Consider the following 10,418-nt stretch of genomic DNA (forward strand, 5'->3'; position numbering starts at 1 on the left):
CATCCGAGCCCCTCCGCGGTACACTGCACGCACCACTAGGGGCTCAACCAACGTTTGAGCGAGTGCTAAGAGATGGGCAACTTCCAGCCATTTGTAGTCCTGCAGAGAGATCAGGCCAGTTATTACTCGATCAGTGTGGCCTCACAAAGGAGAAAAAGTTCTCCTTTATCTTCCCCACCAGCTGGGTCATGACACTCCTGGGGTCTGTGGTACTCAACAAGTACTTGTGGCTTCGGAGTATTATTGTGTGAAGGCATTTCTGAAAGCTTTGGCTGGCGTTTTAGTCCCCGGATCCCCTGAACCCGACACCCTGGCGTGAGGTGGATGGGTTCTGAAGCAAGCCGGGGTGTGTTGGTATCGTAACCATAGGCTGCCCGACTGCTAAAGAAACCATTTTGAAATGTCCAGGAGGACGTGGAGGGAGCTACCTTAATGCCATGGCCGTGCTAAGATGACCCACGTGTCCATGGCTTTGTGGCTTGGCTCTTCCTCTGTGAGCTGCTGTTGTCCCAGGAGACCAACCCTGTCACAATCCACCACCTGCCTGTCATCTGGGTGGCCCTTGGGATCAGCGCTCCAGGAAGGGTCCGACCAGGCCACGAGAAGGCGACTGCTCACACGGCTCTTCCTGCACCCGCCCTTAGCACGGGTCTTCTCACCCAAGGGCCTGCAGCCAAGCAGAAAGCGCCTGCGGATTTGTCCGTGCCCAGCTCTGCTCGGGCAATCTCTGTTTAAATCTCTCTTCCCTCCCAACCCAATAAAAGCCTATTTTTGTCTACTATTCCTGGTTTAAGTCTAGGCCTCATCTAGGCCTCAACCTGAGGGCTAAAAGCGTCCAACAGACCCTTTTTTTGGCCCAGAACAGGACTTTTTTTTTTTTTTTAAGGAAAGAGTGCTCTCAGCAGGGTAAGCATTTCCCAGTTGTCACGGTTCCCACGAGCCCCTGTCAGGTTGTACAGAGGGTGTTAGGAGCACGGGTACGGCTGCACTGCCTGGCCTGAGCTCCGGATCCGCCCCTCACTAGCTGTGTAACCTAATCTCTCCGAACTCCGGCTTCTTCGCTGGTAAAACGTGCATCCTCATCATCGCCAAAATCACAAACGGTACCTATCTCAGAGGTTTGCTGCGAGGGGTTAAATGAGGGTTTAATGTTACCTACAGCGCCTGGCATTGGGGGTACGATGGATATTTATTGGGTACTACCATGGGCCAAGTTGCCTTGGGGTCGGGGATACATCAGAGAACAAAACAGACTAATCTCTTCCCTATGGGGGGCACGGTGAGGCAGCTCATAAACCCAAAAGTAGTTTGTGTAGTAGTGATAAATGCTATTGGGGAAGGTGAAGCAGGGAAGAGGGGTGGAGAGTCCTGAGGGGCAATCTAAACAGGATAGCCAGGAAGGACTCCCTGAGAAGATGACCTTCCAGAAAAGACTCTAGGGAGGCAAGGAGTAAGCCACGTGGAGCTCTGCAGGGAAACGTGTGCAGGCTGATGGAACAGCAAGCACGAAGGCTTTGAGGCAGCGTGTCATGTTTGATAAAATACGGAAGATTTTTATTATTATCTGCCTGGTCCCCGGAGGCATTTGAATTTGTGACATTGCTATCAAAATCTCTTGCTAGTAGCCGTGGGAATTGGTCCTGTGACTCTGGTCTTGATTAGGAAAAAGCACAGCAGGGTAGAGGGAGAGCATGGACAGTGCAAAGGAAACAGAGGGAGTTGTGTCTATTTGCTCTTCTTGAGGGTGGCTCCCTGAGGGCAGGGACCACAGCCCCATGCCTGGGCCTAAATGCATGTGTGCACGCATAGAGGCACTGGTCCTGGACTGCAGGGGCTGGGAGAGAGGAAGGAGTAATGGAGCAGCGGAGGGTTGAAATGAGCCACACATAGGAGGAAGCTCTGCCTTAGGGCCCCATGTTTCTAGCTGCACTGATGATTCTGGGCGAACGGCTGGTGGCTTTAAAGGGAGTTTTGTTTCCAGCTCATTAGAAACGGTCAGTTGGTTTAACTGCAAGGCTAGCTCTTAATATGATGCACATCTAAGCAGATTGGAGACATTTTTGCCAGAGTTGCTATTTTAGCAGGCAACAATTTGTGTGCCCACCAGGAAACCAGGTTTTGTATGAAAATAGAGACTTTGCCCGGCATCTCGTGTACAGGGACCAGCAATAGCTGGCTTCCCATCCAAGCTGCTGCTTGTATAGGAAACAAGGCCAAAAACAGGGGGGTGGGAAGGGGAGGGGACAGCAACTGCCAAGGTGCATGCTATTTGCAGACACAAGAGAAGTAGGAGGGAGAACACTCCAGTCAGGCTCTCCTGCAAGGGAGGGTAATGATACCTGCCTCACGCAGTTAAGGGCAGGATCCCACGAGATGGCCTGTGGAAAAGTGCCTGCACTTTGTCCCTTCCCTCTTCTCTGGAGACCCTTCTTCTTCATCTACTAAGTTAAGCTAGAGACAGGTTTCCTCTCTGTGAGATGTAAGCCCCAGGATGCACAACGACAGAAAGAAGAAATCCAGCGGGGAGCCACAGTGGGCATAGGGGACCCTCAGACCTGCGGGGGTTAGTCACCCGAACCCCAGTCTACGAATGAGACCCAGTATGGGAGCCGCAGCTGGCCACAGATGTCCCCGGGGTGTCCTCATGGTGCTGCGCTCACCTCCAGCTTGCACCCCAAGTTCAGGCATATAGTGAGATAAGACACACAGCATGGTCTCCAGCGGTCAAGGGTGCAGCTGCCAGAGACGGGAAGCCTAAGTCAGAGCTTGCAGGTGGTTGTGTGTGCGGGCTGCCCATGCTTTCTGACCTCTCAGTGTTGCCCTTTTTGCAAATCAAGAATCCAGCACATACGAGGTTCACATATCCTGGGTAATTTTGGTTGCAAATAATCAGAACCTCATCTCAGCAAGAAAAGGAATTCATTCCTACCAGAACCCTAACAAGTGTGGAACAATCAAACCGGGACAGGGGCATAGATGTGGCTAGAAGAGACCCAGATGCCACCTGACTCTCTATTATTCCTTTGGCTGATTATCTCTGCCAATATCATTGCACCTGTTTGTCTCTGGCTTTCTGGAAACATAACTGGCAATAGCTTTCCCCATGGGAGGGAGTCTGACCTCAACTTTCTTGATCTGGAGTTAAAAATCCCCAGGAGAGGGGCGCCTGGGTAGCTTAGTCGTTAAGCGTTTGCCTTTGGCTCAGGGCGTGATCCCAGCATTCTGGGATCGAGCCCCACATAAGGCTCCTCCACTTGGAGCCTGCTTCTTCCTCTCCTACTCCCCCTGCTTGTGTTCCCTCTCTCGCTGGCTGTCTCTCTCTCTCTCTCTCTGTCAAATAAATAAATAAATAAATAAATAAATAAATAAATAAATAATCTTTAAAAATAAATAAATAAATAAAATAAAAATCCCCAGGACAGAAGTTCATTGGTTTAGCTGGAGTCAGGGCCCATCCCTGGGTCAGTGGGCTGTGGCCAGGGCATGGGATCATGCCAGAATCAGGATGCTGTCTGGGGGCTTGCCTTGGGGGGCTGAGAGCTGGAAGCCACGACTCGTATCTAGTGTTTAATCCTCGAGACTTTACACGTTTAGTCTCAGTGGCCACCCCAGGGTGCTGATGCTGTGCCACCTTTCAGCGGGGTGCAAGCCACACGCTTAGATGGCTGGAGGTAGGGTGGGGGTAAGGGTTTCCGGAGGGCGAAGGGGGTGTGGTGCTCTCTCACAAATAGGCTACCTCCTCCTCAGAGACCACATCAACTCACTGCTGTCCTCACCCATCCACCCCCTCCTATGTCACGAGAGGCCTCTCTGAGGGTTATTGCTGCAGCATGAGCAGGGCAGGCGGGTGGGTGCTCGCATCTCAGACATTTTAGCTGAGTGTCTTTCCCATCCTTCCTTTTCTACCCTACCATTAGGCCCTCCCTTGGGTAGTAGACACTGATCCTGGCTCTACCAGTGCAGGGGAGGTTTTCTGGAATGATTCTAGGGTCTCTCACGATGCAGGGAAGCTGTGGAAGGGCAGGAAGCAAGGCAGCTGGAGGGCTCCACAGGGGGAGCTCATGCACTTGGACGCCATGGCACTACCCATAACCCAACTCAGCATCTATGTCTCTCGACCTCCAGACCTTTCAGGCCCACAGTTCCCAGTGCCGGGACGACTGGCTGGGCCGCAGTCTGGTTCAGTTATGTGCCCTAGATCAACCAGTGAGAGACATTCATTTTTTAACATCTCCCCCAACAAAGTTATTCTCAGTAACGATCATGAAATATGGATAATAATAATAATGACAGTGCGAGAAAAGAAGTGCAGTGGAACGGTTTACTATCGAACTTTGTATATACAGTCATACCAATAAAAAGTAAATGAAAAAGTAAGGTACAAAATAAAATCACTATTGCAGTATAATGAAGGAAAAATTCATGAAATAACTCTTTTTTACATTAATGTATTTTTTGGGAAAAAAAGGAAAATAAATTTACACTTGCATATTGGTCTGTCACAGTAATGAATAATAGCATTTCAGTTTTTTGCTTTTAAGTTGTAACTTTTGCAAACTTATAAGTAATTCGGTCAAAATTAATCTTTGCATATTCATGTTCCATAGGTGATATAATAAGATTTATCCATCTATCTTTGCTCATGGTTGACTGAATAATACTTTTTATTAATTTTAATTTAAAGGATTTTCTTCTCTATGAAGTAACATATAAGTAAATAGGAAATTTTTAAAACATAAGGATAAATTTAGCAGAGATTCACAAAAATCCCATTTCACAATAAATTCTCGGAATTGCAATACACATTGTGAATTGCATTCACATCTCTGTGTCTTAGTTATTGATCGTAGGAGCTGTCAAATGTTGACACGTTTGAAAATCTCCTAGTGAAACAGAAAAGTCATTATACATTTTAATTATGTTTAGTTAAAACTTGCAAAGCTTCCGTTCTATAAAAATCAAAGTTAATGTCTGAACAATGACCAACATTGACGTTATTCGACCCATCACTTTAGAGCAAATGTCCAGTTCTTGGTGATAGCGGTCCAGGTGTCACACATTGCCATTTGATTCCTTTGGTCAGCTTAAACCAGCATCTTCTGTCATTTCTCCTGGCTTTCACCAAATGACGGAATGGAAGTAATTTGAGTTCTGTTTCTCCATTTTTGTAAACTCTACCCCATTGTTGCTTATTTCGAATCTACCATTGGGATGCAGGAATATGTAAGACCACAAGAGGTTAGGCTTATGAAGTGAGCTTGAAGGACTTGAAATCATTAGGAATTTACTCGAATGCATGTGTCTGAGTCCGTGTGTGTTGGGACGTGGTTGTATAACTGGGAGTTCTCCAAGTTGACTCCCATGTAGAACGCAAGTTATAAAGGATAAGAAATGAAGCAGTGCTAATCCGAAGCTTACATACATCCTATTAAAACTCGATAGTAAGCAATTGTTCAGGACTGAGACTCACAGAAGATTTTTTCAGGAAGGAGTACTTTATCAATGACATTGCTTCGCATTGCCGACACATGCTGATAATAAAAAGCAGATTGACTTCTATTTGGTTTTATTATTGTTTTTAAATTCTCCACAGGCTTCCTTATTGCCTGAACCCAAGGCAGACTCTTCCCCTTGCCCCGCGGCTGGTACCCCACTGCATCCAGTTATTGTGGTGGTGGTCGTGGCGGGGGGGTGGGAAGAAGCCCAAGTAATAAAGCAGACAAAGACTTCACAGGCCCACCCCAAGGTTCATGGGCTGTACTCAGAGCAGGGGCACTGCTGTGGCTCACGCAGCTGCTCCGCGTGGTGTCTATTATGGTCTCCTTCTTGGTTGCTTAGCATAAACACACACACACACGCACACACACACACACTCACACACCCCATACACTCCATCCCATATGTCCAAGATGCTCCAGCCCAGCATGACTGATGTGTCCATAAACAACCACAAAGGCAATGGGCTCTAATTCCAAGTCATATCAGCTACTGCATCCAAGGTGGTAGCATGGAGCCCTTGTCCTCTGAGTCTAGATAGCCGAGTGATCTCCGTTCCTCCTGCAGTTATACTGAGATGCCATCTGATATCCATCAGGCTTTGGGTGACTTAGCAAACAAAACCACTAATAACACACCCTATCCTCAAAGTCAATGCTAACACAATTTCTTCCATCTTAATGATGTTCCTTAGCCAGTCCCTATGTATGACTGCTCTCTTCTCTATGACGATCCTGCACAACCCCTGCCAGGCTGTGTTGAGTTCAGATGCTGGCCACAGAGTGGGCATTATTGAGCAGTGGAACCCAGTAAGGTGGATGTCTAGTTTCCTCTGGTTGGTGGGGGTGCAATGAGGAATGTTTTCAGAGGGGCTTGAGAGCTTAGGGTCCCCGCTTCCTCCAGCTCCTCCCATAGATCATAACTTCCCTTGGCAAGACTCCACTCTTTCCTGACCATGCTGTATACACATATGAAACCTAGTGAGTGTGTAAACACAAGGGCAGGTCTACTCAACAGCCTAAAATATCGAGTTCTGAACTTGTTGTTTTAGTGATCTCAGGCCGGTAGATGGTGGGATCATATTAGGCTCTTAACTTTGAATGTATGCCTATGGGGAAGACTTCTGGGATGGAGTTAGCAGTTCTCTTGCTTGGGTTATCCCAATGCACTCAGAGGCAACCACCTGACTTTATGGGCTCAGCCTTTCTCGTCTCTTTTAAACTGCTTTATGGTGGCAACTACTGGGTCCCCTCAAACCCCAGCACCGGTGAAGTCCCAGGTGACCACAAGAATCACATTGATTGTCACTTCTTATCAAGGTTGCTCATTTCCCACTTTTGAATAAAAAGTATTATTACTTTCACTCCCACCCCAACACAATGACTTATTACATTTTCCTTCAAAGTCTGAAATTTGCAACATACTCTCTAGAACCAATTTATGAACTATTTAATCTTGTTATTTGAAAACCTCAGATACTGCCTCTGGTGGATTTTAACAAAACTAAAGGGAGGAAGACATCTATTGGAAGAATACTGGGGCACCCATAGAGGGCATATTGAATAATAGCTCAGCTGTGGTGGTGGGGGTTGGGGAACAAGGGCACGCTGAAGGCCTCGGCAGCAGGCATCTGTGGCGCTTCTCTGAAACTCTGTTACTCATGAGCGGCAGCAAGTTGAAGTTCAGCGTGTCTTGGGGAGAATCTGAAACTGGCCGAGCTCAGAACTGGTGTCTGACTATGTCAGGGGCAGAACTGTGTGGGCCAGACAAGGCCTGTGGAGGGTGGAGACCAGGCGACATGCTGTTATCAGGGGCTCTACCCAGAGAAGGACAGTTCTTGTGAGATAGGCAGCCTCCACTTGGGTTTTAGAGTTGGAGGGAGTGTATCTTCCGCTTCCTTCATTAACCCTTGCCCTGCCATGGCTCCCACTCTCTGTACACACTGGGGCCCATTCAATGGTATTGACTGACTGATGAAAAGATGTCATTAGCTAAAAACAAGAGGCTATAGAAGAGGTTCAAGACCAATCCACCTCTGGCTAGGAAGATCGTGGTGATTTGGTAAGAGAGAGAAGAAACTGAGGAGATGATTCTAAAATCCAGACAAGAGAATTCAGAAGAAAAGCATGATTCTGTGTGATTCTGAGCCTTTTGTTGGCATCCTTAGCTTCCAAAGAGCCCTTCCCCCTCAGAATGTCAGCTCCTACCACCTATACTGCTCGTTTGACTCCAAGCACGGATACTCTACCTTGCTCTGTATGTTTCTGCATGTAAGCTCCGTGTCCCAAACCACACAGCAAGACCCCCAAGGACAGAATGCTTGTCCTACAGGTTTTTTGCATCTCCAGTATCAACCCTGTTGCCCCCTCACCCACTAAATATACAGTGACTGTATTTTCATGACGACAATCGCCATAAGCATGACTGGGACAAAGAATATAACAGATTTTCCTAAGTATGTCTTTTGCTGTTTTAAAAAAAAAACATTAAATTAATAGTATGGCAAGGACTATGCCTGAAATTGATATTCCATTTAGGACAAGATTTAATTATATAAGCAGAGTTTGGTTCATTTTTTACTCACCATTAATAGTCATAATCAATGCTTAATTTGTTGCTGGTTTTCTCTCAAACTCAAGCAGATTACATATTTCTAACTTTTTTTTAGCGGGAAAGAGAGTGGGGGAGGGGCATAGGGAGAGAGAGAACCTCAAGCAGGCTCCATGCCTAGCGTGGAATCCGATGCCGGGTTTGTTCTCATGACCCTGAGATCATGATCTGAGCCGAAATCAAGAATTGGACACTTAACAGACTGAGCCATCCAGGCGCTCTTACATATTTATAATTCTACATGAGGCAGTGTCTGTAAGAAATCCAACAGGCCATCTTACATATAGCAGGCACTCAATAAATATTAACCAAAATACTCTGGTGATAAAAATCATTCACCTTGAATCATTTTTAGGCCAAACCTTCCAGTTAAGGCCCTTTGGTATTTTTTGACATCTTGATTCTCAAAACCCTTACAGGAAGCTTGTATTTATCCTGGAGGGTCTCAGAGGGCTGAGCTTGGGGAACCCAGTAATCAGCTCTCCCTGGAGAGGTTTTCTTTCTGATCCCTCTCTTCACCTCTTGCCCTCACCCTTTGGAGAATCAGTCAGATCTTCGTTATCTCTCGGAGCTTCTCTGTGGGAAAATGTGTGGAGATTACTTAGCCTTGGCTTTTTTTCTTTTCTTTTTCTAAACAAGAAACACTTAAAACTGTATGTTTAGGATTTATCTGGCAAAGGGCTTTCTTTTTTGGCCTCTTCCTTGCTATCAGATAAAAGCAACCCTGGAAGAGGAAAATCACGTTGCAGGCAGTCAAAACAGTCTCACGGTTGTGTTGCTAACCCAGCTCTAAGTTTCTTTTCCCCCAGACTGTTCCTTGAAGCTTGCTCTGCTTAGAATAGCACTGGCAGATTGCGAGTAGGTCACAGCATGCACTGGGACAGAGGCAGCCCGTTTTCAAGAGGACCACTCAAGAAGCTTAGGCTCCAGAGTGGGTGTCTCGGCTCGATGTCACACTACGACTTTCTAGCTGTGTCCCTTCTCTGCCTCAGCTTTCTGTCTGTAAATGGAGGCAAAAATCGTTTATATCTTACAGGGTTGTTAAGAATGAGAGGAGCACCTGGTGCATAAGAAGTACTGAATAAATATTAGTTCTCATTGTTTTTACTGGGCGCCTAATTTGGGGGCAATTATCATTTGCCAGCCTCTGTGTGTGTGTGTGTGTGTGTGTGTGTGTGTGTGTGTGTGTGAAGAAGGTTTGGTTAACACAGTCTGATTTCAGAAAATATTTTAGTATAGAAACTGAGGTTTCAAGAGAAGACATTGACACACCAACTTTACAGAATCCAAGAAGACGGAGTGGGAAGTTGCCCCAAGCAAGAAGATACTGTAGGGGAGGAGAGAGAGGGAAGCAGCTGGGTCCCCCTGACTCCTGCCCCTTGAGGAGGCTGCCTGGGTTCTCAGAGCTTTTGCCAAAGTGGGTTTGCACCCTTTCTAAAGCTTCCTCTGGACCACATGGCTAGGGAAGCAGTCGTGGGTTCCTTCCAGCCATCCAAAAGTGTTCTGTTATTTAGGTCAGTTTGCTCAGTTTCCCAGAGCTCTGTGGATTGCTTTAAATGACAATTCCTGGACATTTTAAGTGCTTTGCTGAGTCACCGCTTAAGAACTTTCCTGCAAAGAAGTCTGAGACTCTGCTGACTGAGGCAACAGGCCACAGCTCTACAGCACTAGTGATAGGCTCAAACTAATGGCAGCTGGTTTCGAGGCTGTTCTGTGTTTAGTGTCTGGGAAAGAACCCAGGTACTCCTGACAAGGGAAGTCGCCCACTGCCCATCCGGTGCAGAGCTCTCTCCATGTGCTTTTCTCCCGGGGGGCACAGGCTCTCATGACCTCCAGCTGGAGGACGCCCCAGTCCTGCTCAGCTTCTCCTGAGACTTCCAGAACAACAGCTTCCACTCTCCCCGTCCACTTCTCCATCCTGATGTCCCTGGAAACAGTCCAAACATGAGTGTTCAAACCAAAGTGTGAGGGGCTGGTGTGGATCACTTCTTGGGCTATCTGCTCCCTGGAGAAGCACAGGGATCCACAGAAGTCACACTTAGCAACCTCGCACTAAGCCACAGCTCCTTCATAAGGTTAGCCCTCCTCATTTGGGAATTTTCAAGGCCCAAGGGTATAATTCCACTAGTTTGGCAAATCGATGATGTAGAAAGAGAGCTCTTTATCCACTTTTATCCACAGTAAACTATTTCAGTAGCAAGCTTCCATACAACAACAATTAATGAGCAAATTACAAATAGGGTTATCTAGTTAGAAACAGTGGGAACTTCAAAATGAACTCCATTTAAGCATTCATTGGTCAAAAATCTAGT

The sequence above is a fragment of the Ailuropoda melanoleuca genome, chromosome 2 (assembly GCF_002007445.2).
Source record: "Ailuropoda melanoleuca isolate Jingjing chromosome 2, ASM200744v2, whole genome shotgun sequence".
NCBI lineage: Eukaryota > Metazoa > Chordata > Mammalia > Carnivora > Ursidae > Ailuropoda > Ailuropoda melanoleuca.